The 23,725-nt window shown below is 36.4% G+C and overlaps 1 long non-coding RNA gene across 15 annotated transcripts in view; it reads left to right on the top strand.

Annotated features, from left to right (window-relative positions):
• Positions 1-23,725, top strand: part of LOC129636135 (uncharacterized) — a 329,885-nt gene that overhangs the window by 22,897 nt on the left and 283,263 nt on the right. Inside the window, exon 3 of one of the 15 annotated variants that reach the window (XR_008706669.1) lies at positions 19,229-19,715. The exons of the other annotated variants lie outside the window; for them this stretch is intronic. This is a non-coding gene — a long non-coding RNA (uncharacterized LOC129636135). Of the gene's footprint in view, positions 1-19,228; positions 19,716-23,725 lie in introns of those variants that run through there. 15 annotated transcript variants of the gene reach the window in all.

A 23,725-nucleotide genomic window follows, 5' to 3' on the forward strand; every position in this document is an offset into this window, starting at 1 on the left:
AGTTGGACTGTGAAGAGAGCTGAGTGCTGAAGAATTGATGCTTTTGAACTGTGGTGTTGGAGAAGACTCTTGAGAGTCCCTTGGACTGCAAGGAGATCCAACCAGTCCATTCTGAAGGAGATCAGCCCTGGGATTTCTTTGGAAGGAATGATGCTAAAGCTGAAACTCCAGTACTTTGGCCACCTCATGCGAAGAGTTGAGTCATTGGAAAAGACTCTGATGCTGGGAGGGATTGGGGGCAAGAGGAGAAGGGGACAACAGAGGATGAAATGGCTGGATGGCATCACTGACCCAATGGACATTAGTTTGAGTGAACTCCAGGAGTTGGTGATGGACAGGGAGGCCTGGTGCGCTGTGATTCATGGGGTCACAAAGAGTCGGACACGACTGAGCAACTGAACTGACTGAACTGAGCTGAACTGAAACTTTGATTTATACTGACTTCAGTACAGTGATGCTCTTCCAATAATTGATTGGTTTGGCTTTTACAAACTGAATTTTATAATTTAGAATCTCATTTATCTTTAGAGATTTTGGACTAAATAATCTCTAAGCAATATAACTATAAAATAAACATTTTAAATGGTAAATTTTGCTCTAAAGTTTATTGAATTCAATATTAGCCTTGTATCTTCCATTTTCTCCAACGTATTTCTATTCTCTTGGGTATCTTTTGAGATTATGAAAATAAGACAATTGTCAGTACTACTGACGTTAAATTGACTTATTTTAGTGATTCTCTGCATAAAGTCACGGAGAAGGCAGTGGCACCCCACTCCAGTACTCTTACCTGGAATATCCCATGGATGGAGGAGCCTGGTGGGCTGCAGTCCATGGGGTTGCTAGGAGTCGGACACGACTGAGCAACTTCACTTTCCCTTTTCACTTTCATGCATTGGAGAAGGAAATGGCAACCCACTCCAGTGTTCTTGCCTGGAGAATCCCAGGGATGGGGGAGCCTGCTGGGCTGTCGTCCATGGGGTCACACAGAGTCGGACACGACTAAAGTGACTTAGCAGCAGCAGCAGCAGCAGCATAAAGTCAAAATACGTTGGAATCATTGAGTGCAATGTCCTAAGAATCGTAAATGAAACAATTGATGTTGCTATTATTTAGCAAGTTTAGTTTGGGTAAAAGTGTTGAAAGATAGAAGTACTATGTTTGACCCTTAAAGTGGTGTTTTTGATATATTTTTCCTTATTGTTGAGAAGAGAATCTTTGCATTAAAACCTAGAGCTAGGAAAAAACTGCCAAGAAAAATATGACTTAAACATTCAATGATTAAAACAATAGAGCAAAATTAAGAAAGGACATCAGGAGGACAATGGGTGCTTCATAACCCCCTTAGAGCTGTGTTAAGTACACTCACTACTCCAGAGTCTAAGCTTACACTGAGATTGAGCCCTACTATTAACAGATAAACCTATATATCTCCATAACTGGTACAAAATTTGAAAATTGAATACTGATCTGTGGTACCTAGGCTTTCTCCAGAAAATCCATTACAGTGTTAGTCTAGATAAGCTAAAGTTAAGACATCATCTAGTGGTTAGCTAGACTCAAATATCTGAGATTTTGAAAGGATGGCAAGACTTGTTCCAGGTTCTAAATTGGTAGCCACTTTATTCACTTTAAAAAAAAAAAAAAGCAGTTAAAAAAAAAAAGCAGTCGTATTAATACATTACTGAGCAATCAGTACATTAAAATGTCCATAGAAAAAGTGATCATCATTTTCAAAGTACTGCATATAAGCAAGTTAAGACAATGTATTAAGGATGAAGCTTTATTAAAATTGACTGATTTTTTCAAATTTGTGTCTTGATCTTATATATTTAGTGAAGCAAAATAAAATGCATCTGGTAATAATCAAAACCTGAAAAATCTGGCTGAGCAAAGCTGTTATATATAGCTGTGTCATAGTGCTACTAGATGGGCTGAAGGGAAAGTTAGATTTGTAGAAATATGATTCAGTGTTGTAAATACATGGACTTACCTCTTGACATGACATGCCCTAAAAATTAAAACTGATGGGGAAAAAAGACTCTATCTTTAAGTACAGGTGAGATGACTGCATCTCAGAGAAGGTAAGTCACTTGACCAAGGTAACACAAGTGGCTGGTAGTAGATCAGATTAGAACCTCAAAATATTCAGGAGAATTTTAGCAAAAAACTTAACATGAGCAAATACCAGGGTCTCAGTTCTTTTGTGTAGTTAATGTAGTAAGCCTCAGGATTTTCTGAAAGGGGAAATATATTGATACCTTTCAATTATTTTCTTTAACTTATCAACAAACTACTGGGATATTTTCTCCCAACATTAAGTTGTTCTTTTCTTTTTTTTTTTTTTTTAAATCTAATATGCATCTTTCCATCTTGCTCAGACAGGACCTTCTCTCAGTTTACTTCGGCCCTTTGCAAAAAATTTAATCATCTCCTCCCTTTAATCTTTTAAATCTCGTGTCCAGTCTTTGCTTTGACATCATCCGTATCTACTCTTTTCTGTGCTCAGTCATGTCCAGCTCTATGGGACCTCATTGACTATAGCCTGCCAGGTACCTCTGTCCATGAAATTTTCCAGGCAAGTAAACTGGAGTGGATTGTCATGCCCTTCTTCAGGGGATCTTTGTGACCCAGGGATTGAGCCTGGATCTTCTGCATTGCAGGTGGATTCTTAACTGCTGAGCCACTGGGAAGCTGACTCTTTCCTTAGTGAATAGGAAAATGAATAAACAGGTATATGTTGCTGCTGCTGCTCCTAAGTCGCTTCAGTCGTGTCTGACTCTGTGCGACCCCAGAGATGGCAGCCCACCAGGTTCCCCCGTCCATGTGATTTTCCAGGCAAGAGGACTGAAGTTGGGTGCCATTTCCTTCTCCAATGCATGAAAGTGAAAAGTGAAAGTGAAGTAACTCAGTCGTGTCCGACTCCTAGCGACCCCATGGACTGCAGCCTACCAGGCTCCTCCGTCCATGGGATTTTCCAGGCAAGGGTACTGGAGTGGGGTGCCATTGCCTTCTCCGAAACAGATGTATAGAGATTGTTTATTTAAGAATAAAGCTCAGGAAAGCATTCATGAGGTTTAGAGCCAGTGAAGTTGTCAGGTTGAAGGGGAATGTCACAAATGGAAGAAACAGGGTGTTTAAAGAACACACAGACATATCTTTTAAAATTGGCTTTGTTCATTAAAAAAATGCATTTTAATTGTACAGTTCAATGAGTTTCAACAAATATATACATCCATGTGTCCATAACCATAATCAAGATATTGAACAGTTCTATCAACACAAAACTTCTTTTGTTTGAAGTCATTTTGATACCACCTTCAGCCTCAGCAAAAACTTGATCTTTTTCTGTCACCAGAGATTAGATGTCTTCTCTAGAGATAAATATAAAATTTATGGTTCTAAATATACTGTGTATCTGACTACTTTTACTCAGCACAATGTTTTATAAATTCATCTACATTGTTGCATATATCAATAGTCTGTTATTTATTGCTGAATAGTATTTTATTGTATGGAAGTGTCATATTCTGTTTAACTGTTGCTCATTCAACAATTTTTGAATTGGTTAGTAGTTTGGGGATACTATCTTATGGCTTGTTTTGATCTTAGTAGTGCCTTTCAGGTGCCAAAATTTGTGACTTTTAAGGAATTTTTCTTAATTTTTCCTGTCCATGTTTTATGTATTCTATCCTTAAAAAAAAAAAAAAAAACACTTTGATTTTCCCTAAATTCTCAAGAATTTTCCAGGAACTTAGACTTAAAACACAATTCCAAGAAACTGATAGATCCTTCCAAGCTAAATAAATAAAAAGAGCAAGAAATATAATCAAACTTTTGAAAATTTTAAATAAAATGTTGAAGGAAGTTGGAGAAAGAATAAACATTCTATACTGAGGATATTGAAAGTGATCATAGTTTTAACTACCAGGGATCAGTGGAGGAATGTATTCAAATAATAAAAATTGATAAAGTAAGCCCAGGTTTCTATAATGTCTAAAGAGACCTTCTAGAAATGCAGGGAAAATACTTTGTCCCACACACATACTGGGAAAATTCATTCCATTTGAACTTTGAAAAAATAGTATACAAATGCAAAATGTACCATTTTTTTTCATACTTCAGCTCCTTCTCTTGAGTTTTTGTCTTTCTTTTTTTTTTAATTTAATTTTATTTTTAAATTTTACATAATTGTATTAGTTTTGCCAAATATCAAAATGAATCCACCACAGGTATACATGTGTTCCCCATCCTGAACCCTCCTCCCTCCTCCCTCCCCATTCCATCCCTCTGGGTTGTCCCAGTGCACCAGCCCCAAGCATCCAGTATCGTGCATCGAACTTGTCTTTCATCTGCTCATGGGAAAATAAGAATGGCTTTCTCTCATATATACAGTCTGAGTCCATGTCACATGGAAACCCTCACTGACCACAGAATAATTTTCTGTATTCCTCTCCACCACAGCATCCTGATCATTCCTAAATAGCTGTCTCATTAGCTCTCATATGTTCAAACCTTGGTAAATTCCTTTCTTCCTCATTAGTGTTCAAACTCCATTTTACCATTTATATATGATATAACCTTGAGCAAGTTGTTTAACCTGCCTGTGACATAGCCTTCATCAAAAAAGTTGAACTTTAATAATAATTATATTTCTGAGAATTCATATGAAGGGAATGGTTTAATGGGAAAAAATTAAATCATTGCCCAGCCCATTTAATACTTCAATAGTTATTAGATGGTACCATTATGGTTATTAATATTATTAGATAAAATGTTCCATGAGAACAGACCCTATTCAAGACTGTACTTATAAATAAAAAAAAAAAGACTGTACTTAAGCTTGATTAGCACAAATATTTGGTTAAGTGAATATACATTAGACAACTTAACCTTAAATGAAGGAAATATGTATTTGAACATTACTTTCAGCAGTTCTATTTTAAAAACCATATATGTAAGGTTGCAGTGAAATTGCTATTTAAATACAAATGCCAGTTTTGTAAAATACTATGAACCTTTCAGAAAACATATTGCCATTTGGTCCCAACCTCTTTGAAATAGTATTTTTAATCTGGTAACTTGAGAGAAATGTAGTATATAGAAAGTATATGTGTTTATACAATTTTATGTATTGGATGAGAGAAATATATATACTGCATATCTTTGCAGAGATAAGCATATTTGTCCCATTTATCATACAGAATCTATATGGTAAATACAATATCAAATAATAGAATAATCCACTTGAAATGATTGTCTGGTCATTATATTTGATGGTTAATGAGGCTATGAATTATCATGTACATGGTAAATAATGTAAGAGTTAGTTTGAAAGAAACAATATGAACTTCTGGTCACTGGACAATTAAAATTTAACATGGACAAAAGTATCATATTTAAAAAATATAAACAAATATATCAAAAACACTACACTATTTCAGAGAAGGGTAATTTTATTCCATTTTAGTATCTTTGCATTTCAGTATAGAAGTGAATAAGCATATTATTTTAATCAAACAACCTGTTAGCAACCTGTAATGTTTTTCAAAGCTATAAATTGACAACTGATCAATTTTTCATAAATGAATCATACATCAGAAAGACCTAATTGATTCCTGAACTTGACTCATGTGTTTGCTCTTTGAGTTTATTAGGCAAAAATAAAAATAAGCTTTCTGTTTAAAATGGAAACTGTGTCATGAGGAAATTTGCTGGCATTTGGTGTATTTTGTCTGCTCTACTCACTGCTTCCTTTGTTTTTGATTGATGGCTATGTCTCAACTTCCATCTTCTTGATTTTCCTTTTTACTGACTCTGTAACGAATTTAGCCTCAAGTCTCTTTTGACAGTGAAATTTGCATATTCCCTGACCACTGCTGATTTGACTTTAGATTGTTTCTGCATTTGAATCCTTGCACTTCCTTTATAAGAACACTGAAGTTATAAATATAGAATGTATTTATTATAGACATATGTATTAAAGGCAAGTAAATTAAAATCACAACTAGTCATGTTAAATACTTATATAAATTTCTTCCAGTTTTTATTAAAGAAACAAACTTTTATGTCGTCAATAGCTAAATATTCCTATTCAGCATGTTGCACTTATGAAAATGGAATTACTTTCTGATGCCATTAATATCTTAAAACTGTTTTAATCTTACAGTGTATCTCATATGTACATAACATATTGAGATTATTTTTACCTGATATCTTTATACATTGTGATTAGTAAACATCATGACACAGATGAAAGTGTTTTTAAATGTGTGATTATGCTCATAGAGGCTATTTATAAGGGGATTGCAGGAATATCATTCTGTCAAAAGTCCTTGATATCTATGTCCAAATTCCTCCTTTTCATAATATTTATTCCCATTTATTTTTGAAAACATGTTTCCAAATACTAAGTATTAGTTTAAGAATTAGTTTTTGTAAAACTGTTATAACTTTAATCTTAGTTTCTATAAATGAGTTCTTCTTTAGGATGGCAAACGTTTAAATCTCAAATTTTATATGAATTTTACCTAGCTCATACACTGCATCTTAAATTATGTTTGTTATTTTGTCACAAGAATGTTGAAGGCTTTCATTTAGTCAAATATAATTTCTTAGTGATGGTTTTATTGTGGTCATATATAGAAAAATTTCACAATCCCAGGAATAACTAAGTATTAAAATACTTTCTAGAATTTTATGACTTCATTTTATATGATTATAACTTTAATCCAAGTAATATTATCTCAAGATAGTATTTATGTTAAGCCATATTTAATTTTAAATCTAAATATTATATCAAATATTTGAGTTTATTTAGTAACAAAAGCCTTCATTCTCCAATGATTTAATTCTATATTTTTCCCTTCAAGTGTATCTACTCATATCCATTATTTTATTGATCTTTTACCCTATTAATAGTTTTATTCATAAGTATATATATTTATGTAATATATATTATAATATGACAGATTTCTCATTTATGTTCCCTCTTTACAAAATTCTTTCTCACCTATTACATTTGAAATACCACTTTCCCATTAGAGTCTTTACTTTTAGAAAATTAGAAACATAGAATAGTTAGATAATCTGTAAATTCAGTTATTATAATCTTCAAATTCAGTCTTATATTTATTTGCAAAATTTGAAGGTGTCCCTTTAATGATATATTTTCAAAAGTATTTCAATTAAAATCAAATCTGATTTTCTCTGACAAAGGGGTTCTCAGGTTACCCAGAAGTACAAATTATTAGAATCACTGTTTAGAAAAAGAAGACATTTTTACTGTTTTAGGGGAATATTAAACATTTTGATAAAGTTCAGGAGACAGATCATTGAAAAACAGACACTGCAGAAATGAAAATTGTTATATGTCTTTAATTATTGTAATGTGTGGTGAAATGGCTAGCATCCAGAAGACATCTATTCACAACTAGGGAGTCAGTAAACAGAATCTTAAACAGATTGTCACGTTATTTAATTATTTGTGGATAAAAATTAACTTGTAATTCATTACTATGAATGTAATTAAACTCTTTTTGTCCCTTAAAATGCTTGAGGGAAATTGAGATTGCAAAAACTTAGTGTCTAGAATAAATTACATCCTGGAGTGCCCATGATTTTCACTGAAACTTGAAGTTATTCATTATGGCATTTTATAATTACTTATATAATTCCATATTAAATTTAAGTTGTCAATTTGAAGCCTGGCAGCAAGCAAACATAGAAGAATTGAAAGACAAAGCTTTAAGCCATATTTATGTCATTTTTTTCCCTTTGTTTTATGTGTGGGAGGTTAGGCTGGTGCCTACTTAAGCACAGTAGTGAAAATCAATAGAAAATTAGAAAATTAAAGCAGTATGTGAAAGAACTGGAAGAGTCATAAAAACAGGGGAAGTGATCTCATGTCACATGTTATTTTACCACCATGAAAAAATACTCAATAACTTGGAAAAATAATCCAAAGGTATATCCTGAATTACTTCTCCCCTCATGGAAAAAATGAACTACCATATTCCATAAATCAGTAGCCAAATTTTTAAAATAAACTATATTCCATATTATTCAGTTGAAAGAACTAAGAACCAAGAAGGTCAGAATTTCTTTTTGAGTTGTATCAGTTCAGTTCAGTCTCTCAGTCGTGTCCGACTCTTTGAGACCCCATGAATCGCAGCACGCCAGGCCTCCCTGTCCATCACCAACTCCCGGAGTTCACTCAGACTCACATCCATCGAGTCAGTGATGCCATCCAGCCATCTCATCCTCTGTCTCTCCCTTCTCCTCCTTCCCCCAATCCCTCCCAGAATCAGTCTTTTCCAATGAGTCAACTCTTCGCATGAGGTGGCCAAAGTACTGGAGTTTCAGCTTTAGCATCATTCCTTCCAAAGAAATCCTAGGGCTGATCTCCTTCAGAATGGACTGGTTGGATCTCCTTGCAATCCAAGGGACTCTCAAGAGTCTTCCCCAACACCACAGTTCAAAAGTATCAATTCTTCAGCACTCAGCTCTCTTCACAGTCCAACTCTCACATCCATACATGACCACAGGAAAAACCATAGCCTTGACTACGCGAACTTTTGTTGGCAAAGTAATGTCTCTGCTTTTGAATATGCTATCTAGGATGGTCATAACTTTCCTTCCAAGGAGTAAGCATCTTTTAATTTCATGGCTGCAGTCACCATCTGCAGTGATTTTGGAGCCCCCAAAAATAAAGTCTGACACTGTTTCCACTGTTTCCCCATCTATTTCCCATGCAATGATGGGACCAGATGCCATGATCGTTTTCTGAATGTTGAGTTTTAAGCCAACTTTTTCACTCTCCTCTTTCACTTTCATCAAGAGGCTTTTTAGTTCCTCTTCACTTTCTGCCATAAGGGTGCTGTCATCTGCATATCTGAGGTTATTGATATTTCTCCTGGCAATCTTGATTCCAACTTGTGTTTCTTCCAGCCCAGGGTTTCTCATGATGTACTCTGCATAGAAGCTAAATAAGCAGGGTGACAATATACAGCCTTAACGTACTCCTTTTCCTATTTGGAACCAATCTGTTGTTCCATGTCCAGTTCTAACTGTTTCTTCCTGACCTGCATATAGGTTTCTCAAGAGGCAGGTCAGGTGGTCTGGTATTCCCATCTCTTTCAGAATTTTCCACAGTTTATTGTGATCCATACAGTCAAAGGCTTTGGCATAGTCAATAAAGCAGAAATAGATGTTTTTCTATTTCTATTTTCTATTGAGTTGTATAGACAGTAGCTAAACAAGGAGATTCCAAGTTCTCTTAATTCTGAGTTTTCTGTGATCAGGGAATGTGATCATGCAGATAAGAGCAAATTCTTAATTAGCAGAGCATCTTTCAGTTCAATTCAGTTACTCATTCATGTCAACTCATTATGACCCCATGGACTGCATGCCAGGCTTCCCTTCCATCACCAACTCCTGGAGCTTTCTCAAACTCATGTCCATCAAGTTGGTGATGCCATCCAACGATCTCACCCTCTGCCATTCCCTTCTCTTCCCACCTTCAATCTTTCCCAGCACCAGGGTCTTTTCCAGTGAGTCAGTTCTTTGCATCAGGTGGCCAAAGTATTGGAGCTTCAGCATTAGTCTTTCCAATGGATATTCAGGACTGATTTCCTTTAGGATGGACTCGTATCTCCTTGCAGTCCAAGGGACTCTCAAGAGTCTTTTCCAACACCACAGTTCAAAAGATCAGTTCTCCAGTGCTCAGCTTTCTTTATAGTCTAACTCTCACATCTGTACATGACTACTGGAAAAACCATAGCTTTGACTAGACGAATCTTTGTTGCCAAAGTAATGTCTCTGCTTTTTAATGTGCTGTCTAGGTTGACGACAGCTTTTCTTCCAAGGAGCAAGCATCTTTTAATTTCATGACTGCAGTCACCAGCTGCAGTGATTTTGGAGCCCAGGAAAATAAAGTCTGTCCTGTTTCCACTGTTTCCCCACCTATTTGCCATGAAGTGATGGTACCAGATGCCGTGATCTTAGTTTTCTGAGTGTTGAGTTTTAAGCCAACTTTTTCACTCTCCTCTCTCACTTTCATCCAGAGGCTCTTTAGTCCTTCTTTACTTTCTGCCATTAAGCAACAACTATAAGTGAAGTATTTATATTCAATATGAAAAATTGTTATAGCTCTATTTTTTTTTCATGTAAACCTAGAATTAGCCTGCATAGTTTCACAGCTAGTCTCTTTTGTGTCATGAATCTGGTCTTGAATAACTAAGCATCAGATTGAGATTCTCTTAATGCTGCCTTTCTTTTCTTTAATTTAAAAAGCAAGTGAAATCTCTATAGACACAAAATTCTGTATTTCTTGATTTCTTATTCTAAAGTAATTGTTTTGTTAAAAATAAATCAGCTCCTTCTAAAATAGAATATACTTCAAATATCCCAAATGGTTTTAAAATAATATAATGAACAGTTACCTATCCCTCAGCAATCTAAACAAATAGAATATTTAAGATATAGTTGAGTGTCGTGTAACCCTCCTTATTAAGAGATGACTCTGTTTTCTGGATCTGGACTTCCTTTACATGATTTATGTCCTTACTAAATTTTTCTCCAAGCAATGTAAAGTATGGTTCTTCAGTGGTCAATTTTAATCTTGTTCTGTGTAAATTTTCAACTTTCTTTTTTATTTTAACTTTATATTCCTGAATACTTACCATGTTAGTAGTTCTAGCAATAGCTCATTTGTTTTTAATGTTATATTTTTTATTATTATGAGCATACAATTAAAATTTGCAATTTCTTTGAAGGACATTTAGGACACTTAGACTTTTTTAATATTAAAAATAATGTTAAGAGCAATCTTGCATTTTGTTAACTGGTCACATATGCAAGAATTGCTCCAGGTGTATACCTAGAAATGCAATAGCTGGATGACTGGTTATGCACATTCTCAAATTTAATAGTGATTGTAATAGTCACCCCACTGGTTTTACCAGATTACATGATCAATACACAGCCTTGAGCATAAGGAGAATTAACAAATCTTTTTTGATTATCTGATATATGTGTAAGGATCTTTTTTTTGGTTTAATATTTATTTCTCTGATCATTAATGAGAAAAGTAAATTTTTCATGTTTCCTTGTGTTTTGTATTTTCTATTTGCTTTTTTCATGTCTTTTGTTAGTTTCTTTGAAGATATTTTCCACATACTTTTCAAAAACTCTATAAAAGAAATCAAACATAGTTATATAATACATAATTTTAAAAATCCTAGCAAAGTTTAATTATCAATATTTTCCATTATTGCTAAGGGAAGTTTTTCTCCCTCTAATGTCATAAGAGAGCCAACATTTCCGTGTCAAAAGACATTCTTTCCCCATTTAAATTATTAATCGAAATTAAACTGTCTGTACATATCATGTGGTGTACATAAGCAAATCGATTAGGTCCATATAACTAAAACCTTTATCCATCACCATTTAGTAAGATGTCATTTCCAACTCATCAGCAAATTTATCCAGATTTCATGTATTCATAAGGCTGTCTACCTTGACGGGTTCTCTATCTTGTTCTATTTGTGTAGTGTTTATGTCCTAGGTTAATCTCATACCAACATGATAATGACTTTACAATAAGCCAGATACTTTGTAGAGAAGTCCCACTACTCTGTCCTCACAAGGATGACTTAGCTGCCCTTAGGTATTTGCTTTTATGGAGTTTGTTTCAGGTAAAAAAAAAATACCATATTTTATATGTAATTACTATATCATATTTTATAGTATTAAATGTAGATTGATTTGGAAGAATGCTTTATATTTTTCATGAAGATGATGCATCTTTCTTACTTCTATTAAAATTTTGTATTTTTCACCATAATCCTTTGGAGAAACGAGATGGAGATCTCATATTCCTAAACAAAGGATAGTGGATTTCTTTAAAAACAAAAATTGGCAGCATTGTAATTCAAAAAGTCTCTATTTCATTTATAATTTGATTTTACTGCTTTTTATATACTTTAAAATTTCATTCTCATTTAAAAAAAAAGATTCACAAATCTTATTTTTTTTTAATATAAGTAAGCCATTGTGTTTAATACTTCCGTTTGGAGCAGCCATATGTCGTCTTTGGGAGCAGACTCCCCAGGAGCAGCCTTTGGTAAAATTATTTTAGTTCCTATAGTTCATGTGTACAGGAGTCAAGGAAATACTAGCAAAAGGGAAGGAACCCAATGAGTTGCTTCTCGGGACAACTGGAGCTCAGTACTATGAGGGACTAGGAAAACAATACAGAACATAAAGATTTACTCTAACTGAAGGCTGAGAAAGGCTTTTATTCAGCAGTTCCGTGGATGAGGAACTGCCTCCCCATGCTTCTGCAGGTAAAGAATCTGCCTGCAGTGCAGGAGATGCAGGTTCAACCCCTGGGCTGAGAAGACCCCTGGAGAAGGAAATGGCAACCCACTCCAGTATTCTCAACCTGGAGAATTCCATGGCCAGAGGAGCCTGGCAGGTCTACAGTCCAAAGGGTTGCAAAGAATCAAACATGACTGAGTGCACAGACATGGATGAGGCTTGATTCTGGGGTTGGTAACTCTCCAGTAGATCTGACTGTCTCCAACATGCTGAGCATGCTCTTTTAGCCAGAATAACGCCCAGGAAAAAACATAAATGGTTACTGTAGGCAGCTTTTGGCATAGCTAGCCTGATGCCAAGAGGATCTGGGCAGCACTGTGTCCACTCAAGTCCACTCTTTACAATACTTAGGTTCACTCAGACAATGGTTAAATCTGGTCTCTTCTGCCTCTGATGTTTTCAAGGTACTGGTCAGCTGCACTTTCAGTAGGACTCCCTGCAGTTGGTTCCCAGATCATGCTTTATATTTGCTACTTCCCTCTTCTACCAGCCTCTAGCATCTAGATTCCTCTCATACTCAGATGAGTAATCCTACTATTCCTATAGGCTGCTTTTCTGGCAGAGTGAAACAGACCCCGACTCCATGTGGAGTCTGAAGCTGCAGTCATTTTGCACTAAGCAGATGGTAGTTGCTCAGATGACTCAGTGCATTCCACCTCCATGAATCCCCTGAATATGAGACATGCTTGCCCAGGTCCCCCACCATAATAAAGAAGCACCCCTGCAAGAATGGTGATTCCTTTCTTTTCCTGAGGATCTTTACTTCCTCATTAGTAGCAACACTTTTTGCTTAGCAAATGTTCTCTTGGGTAGCTTTTCCAATAGTGCTGCACACCAAATAGCAAGTGTGTAATAAAAGCAAATTTATAAATCTGTATTTGAGTATAAGGGTGTTAACTGAATAAACATTTAGAACATTATATGAGAGAAATGATAGATTCTACCTTAAAATATATGGTGTGCTGCTGCTGCTGCTGCTGCTGCTAAGTCACTTCAGTTGTGTTTGACTCTGTGCGACCCCAGAGATGGCAGCTCACCAAGCTCCTCCTTCCCTGGAATTCTTCAGGCAAGAACACTGGAGTGGGTTGCCATTTCCTTCTCCAATGCATGAAAGTGAAGTCACTCAGTCGTGTCCAACCCTTCAGGACCCCATGGACTGTAGCCTACCAGGCTCCTCCATCCATGGGATTTTCCAGGCAAGAGTGCTGGAGTCGGTTGCCATTGCCTTCTCCAAAATATATGGTGTAAAGTCTATAATAGAAAAAAATGTATGCATTAGAAAAATGAATGCTGTTATTAGAGTGACAAAGATTTTAATGACATAAAAATACGGAAACAATAAAATTGAATGTAGAAATTGGCAAATTTTCAAATATTGTAAGTAGCATTATATGTGAAATAAAGGCACACTGCTGACTAAAATTAAAATTAAAAGGCACACTGCAACCATAGTAGATGTGACTTCCTTTTATCCAGACTCTCATATCCTCTTCATAAGTCTATTCCATGACTGCAGTCTGAGGAGTGGCTCACATCTAACACAATCACTACTGCATCCACGCTATGGCTCATTCACTGGAGCCTAGATAGTTCTTAACCTTAAGGCTGAGTCTATCCACTTATCTTCCGAGTCTACCTGTTGTTTCCTTTTAATTTCCTGTTCAGGATACATTTTCTGGTCCAGTATCTTAAAAACTCCTTAGTACCTTCAAGCCTTTTGATATCGTTCCCTTTTCCTTGCTGCTTTTAAACCAAAAATAATAGTGTTCTTTTTCTACTTTCCATCTAACTATATTCATCAGTTGCCATCTAGGATGGAAGAAAAAGGCAGGAGTTTTACAGACAATCTGTCATCTCAAACGATGTCTCCACTGGACACTTGCTATTTTATCTTGACCCTGTTATCTAATTTTCCACACCTCAACTCCCTGATTCATAAAATGAAAATAATAGGATAAAACTACTAATAAGCAGTTGCTAAGTTGCTAAGTCACTTCAGTCGTGTCTGACTCTGTGTGACCCCATAGACGGCAGCCCACCAGGCTCCCCTGTTCCTGGGATTCTCCAGGCAAGAACACTGGAGTGGGTTGCCATTTCCTTCTCCAATGCATGAAAGTGAAATCGCTCAGTCCTGTCCAACTCTTAGCAACCCCATGGACTGCAGCCTACCAGGCTCCTCCGTCCATGGGATTTTCCAGGCAACAATACTGGAGTAGGGTAAGTGAATAAATTTCAGCTGGGGACTTAGAACAGTTTCAAGAGGCAGCAGGAGCTTAAACTATATTCTCTTTTACTGTCTATTGAGTCCTGTCTTGCCACATTGTGCGAAGCCATTCTTTAGTCTAATGCTCACCCCTTCTGTCATCTGGATCTATTTCCTGTCCCAGAGACCTCTGTAAATTATTCTCCCTTTCTTCCATTGCCTTCCCTGTCTCTCTTAATATTTCCTCATCAGAATTTAAATTCCTTCATTATAAAGCTCCTTCCGGTTCTAAAGAAAACCTTCCCCCAGTCACCTCACCTTCCAGTTTCCACTTGCTATTTCCAATCCATTCACCAGAAGTCGACATGCATGTGTTTACTCTCTACCTTTCTAAAACCCATTGCCATGTTGATTTCTAGCCAACTACTCCATTAAAGTTGCTCAGCCCATCATCAGTATTCTCTTAACAGGTGAAGTCATCCTGAGTTTTAACGAACCCTCGACATAGTCCTGGCCTATTTGTGGTCACTGGCATAATGCAGTGAAAGTGCACTTAGTTAAACTGGGAATATTTAGAAGGATAGCAAACACAGTTCAGAGAAAACAGCTTTCTCAAAAGTTGGGTTCAGTACTACTCCCCCCAGTTACCATAACAACGTCTACCCCATACTTATTTCTGACATAGGGATTAAATACCTAGACTGGCTATACCTTTGGGCACATGGTTTGGAGAGATAAGAGGCAATCTGGCACATTCTTTGGCAGTAATAAACTCCAGTCATATCTGGTAATTTTACTTCCTTCCAAAGCATCCTGGTGTGCTATGATAGGAGTCAGTAGTATTCACATTCATGGATATGATGCAGGTTATATTGTATACAAACAAATTTCAAAAGTCATCAAAATCATCAATTATACAGAAAAGTATTTGCATACTTGCAGGGGGGAAAAAAACTCATCAATAGATTCCAAAGAAAAACAAGGAAATTCAGATAACAGCAAATACTTATCTGGCACACAGACCACTTGAAGAATTTTATCAGATCAAAAGAATTTGTTCCTTGAACTAGATTCATTTCTGGATAGCAAGATATCTTAAAGGTCTATTTATCCTTCTTCAAAGCAACCTCTACAGATTCAGAGATCTTGATTTTATTTTTTCTGTCAATGTTGATTTTTTTATCTCATGGAAACACTTTCTTCCTTTGGCTTTGACACTGTTCTTCCTTAAGTTACCTCTGCCTCTACTGCTGCTCTTAGAATCCTTTGCTTCTATTTTTGTGACTGTATCTGAAATGCTTGGTTTTCTTAAATTAAAAAAAAAATTTTTTTCCCTTTGGCCAATTTCTCTTCTCAGAGTATCCCCTATGGGTTTGCATCGTGCTCAAAATTTTGTATGTGCTCAAAAATGTACTTCTACCATCCACGTATCTTTCCAGACTTTCAGACCTGCACATACAATTGCACAATGAACAGGAACCTCGTAGGTTTAACTGATTCTACGTGACCTCCTCATCCCCTTCCTCTCCTGCTCTTTGTCTATTTCCATCTTAGTGATTGTGCTTAGTCACCATTTTCTCTATGCTTTGATTCATTTATATATTTTACTTAAAAGGGAACTGTGCATGTGTGCTCAGTTGCTCAGTTGTGTCTGACTTTTTGTGACTCCATGGAATGTAACCCACAAGGATTCTCTGTCCATGAGATTTTCCAGGGAAGCATATGAGAGTGAGTTGCCATTTCCTTCTGCAGTCTCAGTGATCCGCACACCCATATGTCAAGTTCCAATGGTCACAAATGGGGGCACCATTCCAGACTTCTCTCCTTCTTTCACCCATAAATTCAATCTTTGACATAATATTTTATGTTACCAAATTTATATCTATAATCCCACATGATCTGTGCTGTGTTTCCATCTTAGCTTGCGTATTTCTGCTCAGAGTACTCCCAACAATTTCTGTACTGAAATTCCTTTAAATGTGACCTCCTTAAACTCGTCCTTTGTCAGGTCAGTCACCCACAAATTCTTTTAAAAATCCATACATAATGTATTCAAAGTCCATACTTAAAATTCTTTAATGAATTCTTGCACTATTGAGGTGAGCATTTAAAATCTTTAGTATATGAAAGACAGGTCTCCTGTTGTTGTTCCCTTGAACTTTATACTTCAAACTGAACATTTTTCCAGCCATGTCATTTTTTTTCCCCCACTTAAATCCCTTGAGGTCCTTGCCACTTATTTAAAATGTCTGACTGGAACCTTCATTTCGGCCAAAGTCCTTCCTTAAAGTTCATTTAGGCACTAACACATCAAGAAAGATTTTTCAGAAATTCCTAATGTTATTTATAAATGATATGGTATCCTTCTCGTAGAGAGGCATTATGTATATATTGTGAATTCCCTCATAGCTCAGTCATTAAAGAATCTGCCTGCAATGCAAAGGACCTGAGTTTGATTCCTGGGTCAGCAAGATCTCTGGAGAAGGAAACGGGAACACACGCCAATATTCTTGCTTCCCTGGTGGCTCAGATGGTAAAGCGTCTGCCTGCAATGAGGGAAACCTGGGTTCGATCCCTGGGTTGGGAAGATCTCCTGGAGAAGGAAATGGCAATCCACTCCAGTATTCTTACCTGGAGAATCCCAGGGATGGAGGAGCCTGGTAGGCTACAGTCTCGGAAACGACTGAGCGACTTCACTTCACTTCACTTCACGAGTAACATACTATACTAAACAAATATTTAACATTGGAATACATTTAAGCATGATAGAGCAAAACTAATCCAGAAAAATGTTTGGCCCATAGGAGGCATCCAATACATATTTTATGAGTATGTAACTGAAAAGAAGCTTTAAATCCATAGATTAATTCTTGATCTGTAGTTATCTATATGATAAGATCAGCACTTTATATTCCTTTCCTTACATTTTAGGAGATGAGCCTTTCATACTTGTTTCAGAATAAAAGTATTTTCAGTTCAGCTCAGTCACTCAGTCGTGTCCAACTCTGCAGCCCCATGGATTGCAGCACACCAGGCTTCCCTGTCCATCACGAACTCCCGGAGCTTTCTCAGACTCATGTCCATTGAGTTGGTGATACCATCCAACCATCTCATCCTCTGTTGTCCCCTTCTCCTCCTGCCTTCAATCTTTCCCAGCATCAGGGTCTTTTCCAATGAGTCAGTTCTTCACATCAGGTGGCCAAAGTATTGGAGCTTCAGCATCAGTCCTTCCAAAGAATATTCAGGACTGATTTCCTTTAGGATGGACTGGTTGATCTCCTTGCAGTCCAAGGGACTCTCAAGAGTCTTCTCCAACACCACAGTTCAAAAGCATCAATTCTTCAGCATTCAGGTTTCTTTATATTTCGACTCTCACATCCATATATGACTACTAGAAAAACCATAGCTTTGACGAGATGAAACTTTGTCAGCAAAGTAATGTCTCTGCTTTTTAATATGCTGTCTATGTTGGTCATAGCTTTTCTTCCAAGGAGCAAGTGTCTTTTAATTTCATGGCTGCAGTTCCCATCTTCAGTGATTTTGGATCCCAAGAAAATACAGCCTGTCACTGTTTCCATTGTTTCTCCATTTCTTTGCCATGAAGTGATGGGATCAGATTCCATGATCTTAGTTTTGTGAATATTGAATTTTAAGCCAACTTTTTCACTCTCCTTTCACTTTCTTCAAGAGACGCTTTAGTTCCTCTTTGCTTTCCATCATAAGGATGTTGTCATCTGTGTATCTGAGGTTATTGATGTTTCTCCCGGCAATTTTGATTCCAGCTTGTGCTTCATTCAGCCCAATATTTATTTATTTTTGCATGTACATCCAGTTGTCTCAGCACCACTTGCTGAAGAGTTACCTTTACTCCACTGTATTGTTTTGACTCTTTGATCAAAGATCAGTTGACTGTGTGGATCTACTTCTGGGCTTTCTATGTGTTCCATTGTTCTCTATGTCCTTTCAGTAGTACCACAGTGTCTTGAAAAGTGAAACGCTATAGTAAGTCTTAAACTTGGATAGTTTTGTCCTCCGGTTCTATTCTTTTGATAATGTCTTAACAGTTCTGGGTCTTTGCCGCTCCAAACTTTAGAAACACCTTGTCGATATCCATAAAATTACTTGCTGGGATTTTGATTAGGATTGAATCAAATATATAGTGCAAGTTGGAAAGAACTGAAATCTTGACAATTTTGAGTACTCCTATCCAGGCACATGAAACACACCCTCGTGTGTTTATTTAGTTCTTTGATTTTGTTCATCAGAGTTTGTAGTTTTCCTCACATGGATATTGAACATATTGTTAGACTTATTCCCAAGAATTTGTGTGTGGGGGGGAGGGGTTTGGGGGGAGGTTAGCTCTAATTTCTAAGTCTACTTGTTCATTGCTGGTATATAGGAAAGCAATTGACTTATAAAGAACCTTGTGTCCTGCAAACCCACTTTAATTGTAAAGTTCCAGGAATGCTTTTATCTATCTTTCCATTTTTCTAAATAGCTAAACATGTTATCTGCAAACAAAGATAATTTTACTTTTTTCCTTCCCAATTTAGACACATTTTTTTCTCATTATGTTAACCAGAATTTGTATGTTTCAGTTGTGTTCAATTCTTTGTGATTCTATACACTGTAGTCTGCCCACAGGTATCCTCTGTCCCTGGGATTCTCCAGGCAAGAATACTGGAGTGGGTTGCCATGCCTTTCACCAGGGGCTCTCCCCAACCCAGGGATCGAACCAGCATCTCTTATGTCTCCTGCATTGGCAGTCAGGTTCTTTACCACTAGCGCCACCCAGGAAGCTCATATTAACTAGAACTTCCAGTATATTGAAAAGAAATATTGAAAGGGAACATCCTTGACTTATATTTGATTTTAGTTGAAAAGTTTTTAAGTCTCACACCATTAAATGTAATGTTAACTATAGGTTTTGTCAAGTCTTTTTCATGTTAAGTAAGTTTATCTCTGTTCTTAGTATACTGAGTTTTCATGGTGAATGTTTTCAGCATCTACTGCATTATCATGTGATATTTCTTTGCATGTTGATGTGATAAATTAATTAGTTTCAGATATTTAACCAACTTTTCACACTTTAGAGGTACTGTGTGTTCAATTCCAAACCACAACAATAAAGCAAATATCATAATGCCAGGTCTTGTGAGTTTCCTGGTATCTCAGTGCATGTAAATGTTATGTCTACACAATATTATAGTATATCAAGTGCAATTGCATTATGTCTAAAAGAGCAATATACATACCTTAATTTACAATTTACTAATCATATTCTGAAGCTTTGGTGAGGTCATAATATTTTTGCTAGTGTGCACCGTTGAATCAGGTTTGCTAGTATTTTATTGAGGATCTTTGTAATTATGTTCATCTACATTCTTCTATAGATTTTCTGGTTTTGCTTTTCGGGTAATTTTGGTCTCATAGAATGAGTTAGGAAGTATTTTATCTGTTTCCATAATCTAAAGGATAATGTAGAGAATTGTAATAATTCCTTCCTAAAATGTTGAACTTGGTGCTTTCTGTTTCTGAAGGATAGTAGTTATTCAACTTCATTAATTAGTATAAGCCTATCAGATGGGTAAATCTAGTTTGAATAATAGGCCAAACACACACAGAAATTTCAGAAGAGTGATGTTCATTTTTGGAGCCCAGTTAATTTTTAAAGATGAAGGCTTGATTTTTCTTTTTTTTTTTTTAGAGACCACATGTTGAACAGTAAAACAAATATTAGTAAATTTAAATATCTCCACTAAAGAGTTAGTCTGTCCCCATTTTTCTCTGGAAGGAAGCCACTATGCGTTGCCCACGTGTATGTGGAGATTTATGCACTAAATTCTGAAGGGTGGAGTATCTACAGATATCATTTGAAATTCTTCTGCATGGGATATTTGTCCACTAATTATTTAGTTGCTTATTTATATTGGCATGGATGCATGGATATTTATTATACTTTAAGATAGAGTCTGATAATTCTGTAGTTTCCTGCTCAAATGCTTTCAGCTTTGGCCATTGGGAATCTTTCATTTGGCTCTGCTGTACTTTTGACATACTTGTCATTCATTTTCCTTAATTGTTCAATTCATTATACGTGCACAGCAGCATCAATATTGTTTACATGAACTCCTATAGGAAACAACTTTAACAAGTAGAGTCTTTATGTGTGTCTCTTTGCTGTGGCAACCCACTCCAGTTACTCTTGCCTAGAAAATTCCATGGATGGAGGAGGCTTGTGGGCTACAGTCCATGGTGTCGCAAAGAGTGAGACACGACTGAGCAACTTTACTTTCACTTTATTTCACTTTGCTGTTAGTTTTCAAGACTTCATTCATTTCAACTGTTATTTGGGTCATCAACATTTTCGTACCTCCTTTTCAGTGAGGTTCTTCACATATACAGTTAAATTCCTTGTTGTCAGAGTCCTCTGTTATCCTGGGATTTCAGTGTTGTCATGCCTTTTTTTTTTTTTTTTTTTTGTATACCGTAAGTTTCACTCTTTCTGCAATAGGTTTTGACAAATGCATACTATCATGTAGTCACCATTACAGTATCACACAAAGTCGTTACATTATTCTAAAATTTCTTGTTTCGTGTATTCAACCTTCTCTCCAATGATTGCTAAAACCTATTGATTTGATGATTTCTCCATAATTTTGCCTTTTTCAAAATAGCATATACATTGAATTTTACAGTATGTAACATTTTCAGAGTAGTTTCTTTCACTTAGCAATATGTGTTTAAGAGGTATTCATATTTTCATTGCTTTATAGCTCATCTCAGTAACATGCCGCTCTTGCACTTGCTGCCTTTTAATTAGTGTATTTAAGACCATTTCCATTTCTTATGATTGTTTAGTTGAATTGAAAGAGATGGGAATAACAGACCACCTGACCTGCCTCTTGAGAAAACTATATGCAGCTCAGGAAGCAACAGTTAGAACTGGAAGTGGAACAGACTGGTTCCAAATAGGAAAAGGAGTAGGTCAAGGCTGTATATTGTCACCCTGTTTAACTTATATGCAGAGTACATCATGAGAAATGCTGGACTGGAAGAAACACAAGCTGGAATCAAGATTGCTGGGAGAAATATTAATAACCTCAGATATGCAGATGACACCACCCTTATGGCAGAAAGTGAAGAGGAACTGAAAAGCCTCTTGATGAAAGTGAAAGAGGAGAGTGAAAAAGTTGGCTTAAAGCTCCACATTCAGAAAACGAAGATCATGGCATCTGGTCCCATCACTTCATGGGAAATAGATGAGGAAACAGTGGAAACAATGTCAGACTTTATTTTGGAGGGCTCCAAAATAACTGTAGATAGTAACTGCAGCCATGAAATTAAAAGATGCTTACTCCTTGGAAGGAAAGTTATGACCAAACTAGACAGCACATTAAAAAGCAGAGACATTACTTTGCCAACAAAGGCCCGTCTAGTCAAGGCCATGGTTTTTCCTGTGGTCATGTATGGATGCTAGAGTTGGACTGTGAAGAAAGCTGAGCACCGAAGAATTGATGCTTTTGAACTGTGGTGTTGGAGAAGACTCTTGAGAGTCCCTTGGACTGCAAGGAAATCCAAACAGTCCATTCCAAAGGAAATCAGTCCTGGGTGTTCATTGGAAGAACTGATGCTGAAGCTGAAACTCCAATACTTTGGCCACCTCATGCAAAGAGTTGACTCATTGGAAAAGACTGATGCTGGGAGGGATTGGGGGCAGGAGGCGAAGGGGACAACAGAGGATGAGATGGCTGGATGGCATCACTGACTCAATGGACATGAGTTTGAATGTACTCCGGGAGTTGGTGATGGACAGGGAGGCCTGGCGTGCTGCGATTCATGGGGTTGCAAAGAGTCGGATACGACTGAGCAACTGAACTGAACTGAAGTTTGAAACAGTTTTCTATTTCTTGTATTTTTTCCCTCTTTATCTACCTCTTTTCATACTATGGTTTTCACTGACTCTTTTATTGAATTCCATTGTATCTTCTCAGTTCATCAATTATATGGTTTAAGCTTTTTGTGTGATTTCCCTGGAGTTCACAAAAGAGATTTTTAACCACTCTGTTTACCTTCAGATATCACTATACTGCTTCACATGTGGTACAGATAATAGAAAATGAAACTCCCAAGTCTGTCTGCTTCCCCATGTGACAGTACAGTAATTGATTTCAGTTACCCATGTTTATAATCATCTATTCCGTTGTTCTATTTTTGCTCATACCTTTAGATCATTGAAAAATATGAAAACTCACATATTTTACTTTCATTTCCTCTTCCTTTGTCTCTCTACACTTCTTTGTGTAAATCCAAGTTCTGAATTGTATAATTCACCTTTGCCCTAAACAATTTGTTTAATTTTTTTTTTTAGAAATATGTGTTTCTGGAAATGAATTCTTTCATTACTTGTTTAAAAGAGTTTTATTTCTCTTCATGTTTGAATAGCATTCTACTTGAAGTAGAATTATAGGTTAGTGTATATTGTTTCATTCAAAATTTTAAATATTTCACCCAGTATTCAACTTCCTTGCATAGTTTGTGGCAAAACGTCTAGTCTACTGTGGTTATTCCTGTCTCTGTCTAAAAATGTTATTATTTTAATCAGAGGCTTTTGATTCTTCTGGTTTCTTTGCTTTGTCTCTCCTCTTGACTTTGCACTTTTATCAATACCTCTCCTTAGTCGTGTCTCACAAGTTTTATATCTCTAAGCCATTGTTGTTTTACTCTAGATGGTGCTGGTAAAGTTTGAGGGGTGAATTCAAATATTAGATATGCTTCTGATTTGTTTCTTAGAACTGAGATATTCACAAACATTTCTCTAATTGTATAGCTTTTAACCCTAGTCCCTTCTCCCTTCTCTGATTACAGTTTTTCCAATATATATTTTTTAAAATATTAGACTCCTGATGACTATAATTTTTTCTCCTTAGATGATAAAGGAAGGCTAGAGGCAGGCAGGAGAGAAAGGTATTCTTTTTCACCAGCTGAAATTTCACCAGCTGGTAAAGCCATTTTTCCTGGAGGGAGGACTTTTGTTATAAAGAGAACAGTAGCTGGCTATATTTCATGATGATTCCTTTTCCTTTGCTTCTTGCACAAGTATGAGAGGGTCTTTCTTGTATCTTCACTGTAAGAAATGGT

The sequence above is a fragment of the Bubalus kerabau genome, chromosome 21, assembly GCF_029407905.1.
Source record: "Bubalus kerabau isolate K-KA32 ecotype Philippines breed swamp buffalo chromosome 21, PCC_UOA_SB_1v2, whole genome shotgun sequence".
Taxonomy (NCBI): Eukaryota; Metazoa; Chordata; class Mammalia; order Artiodactyla; family Bovidae; genus Bubalus; species Bubalus kerabau.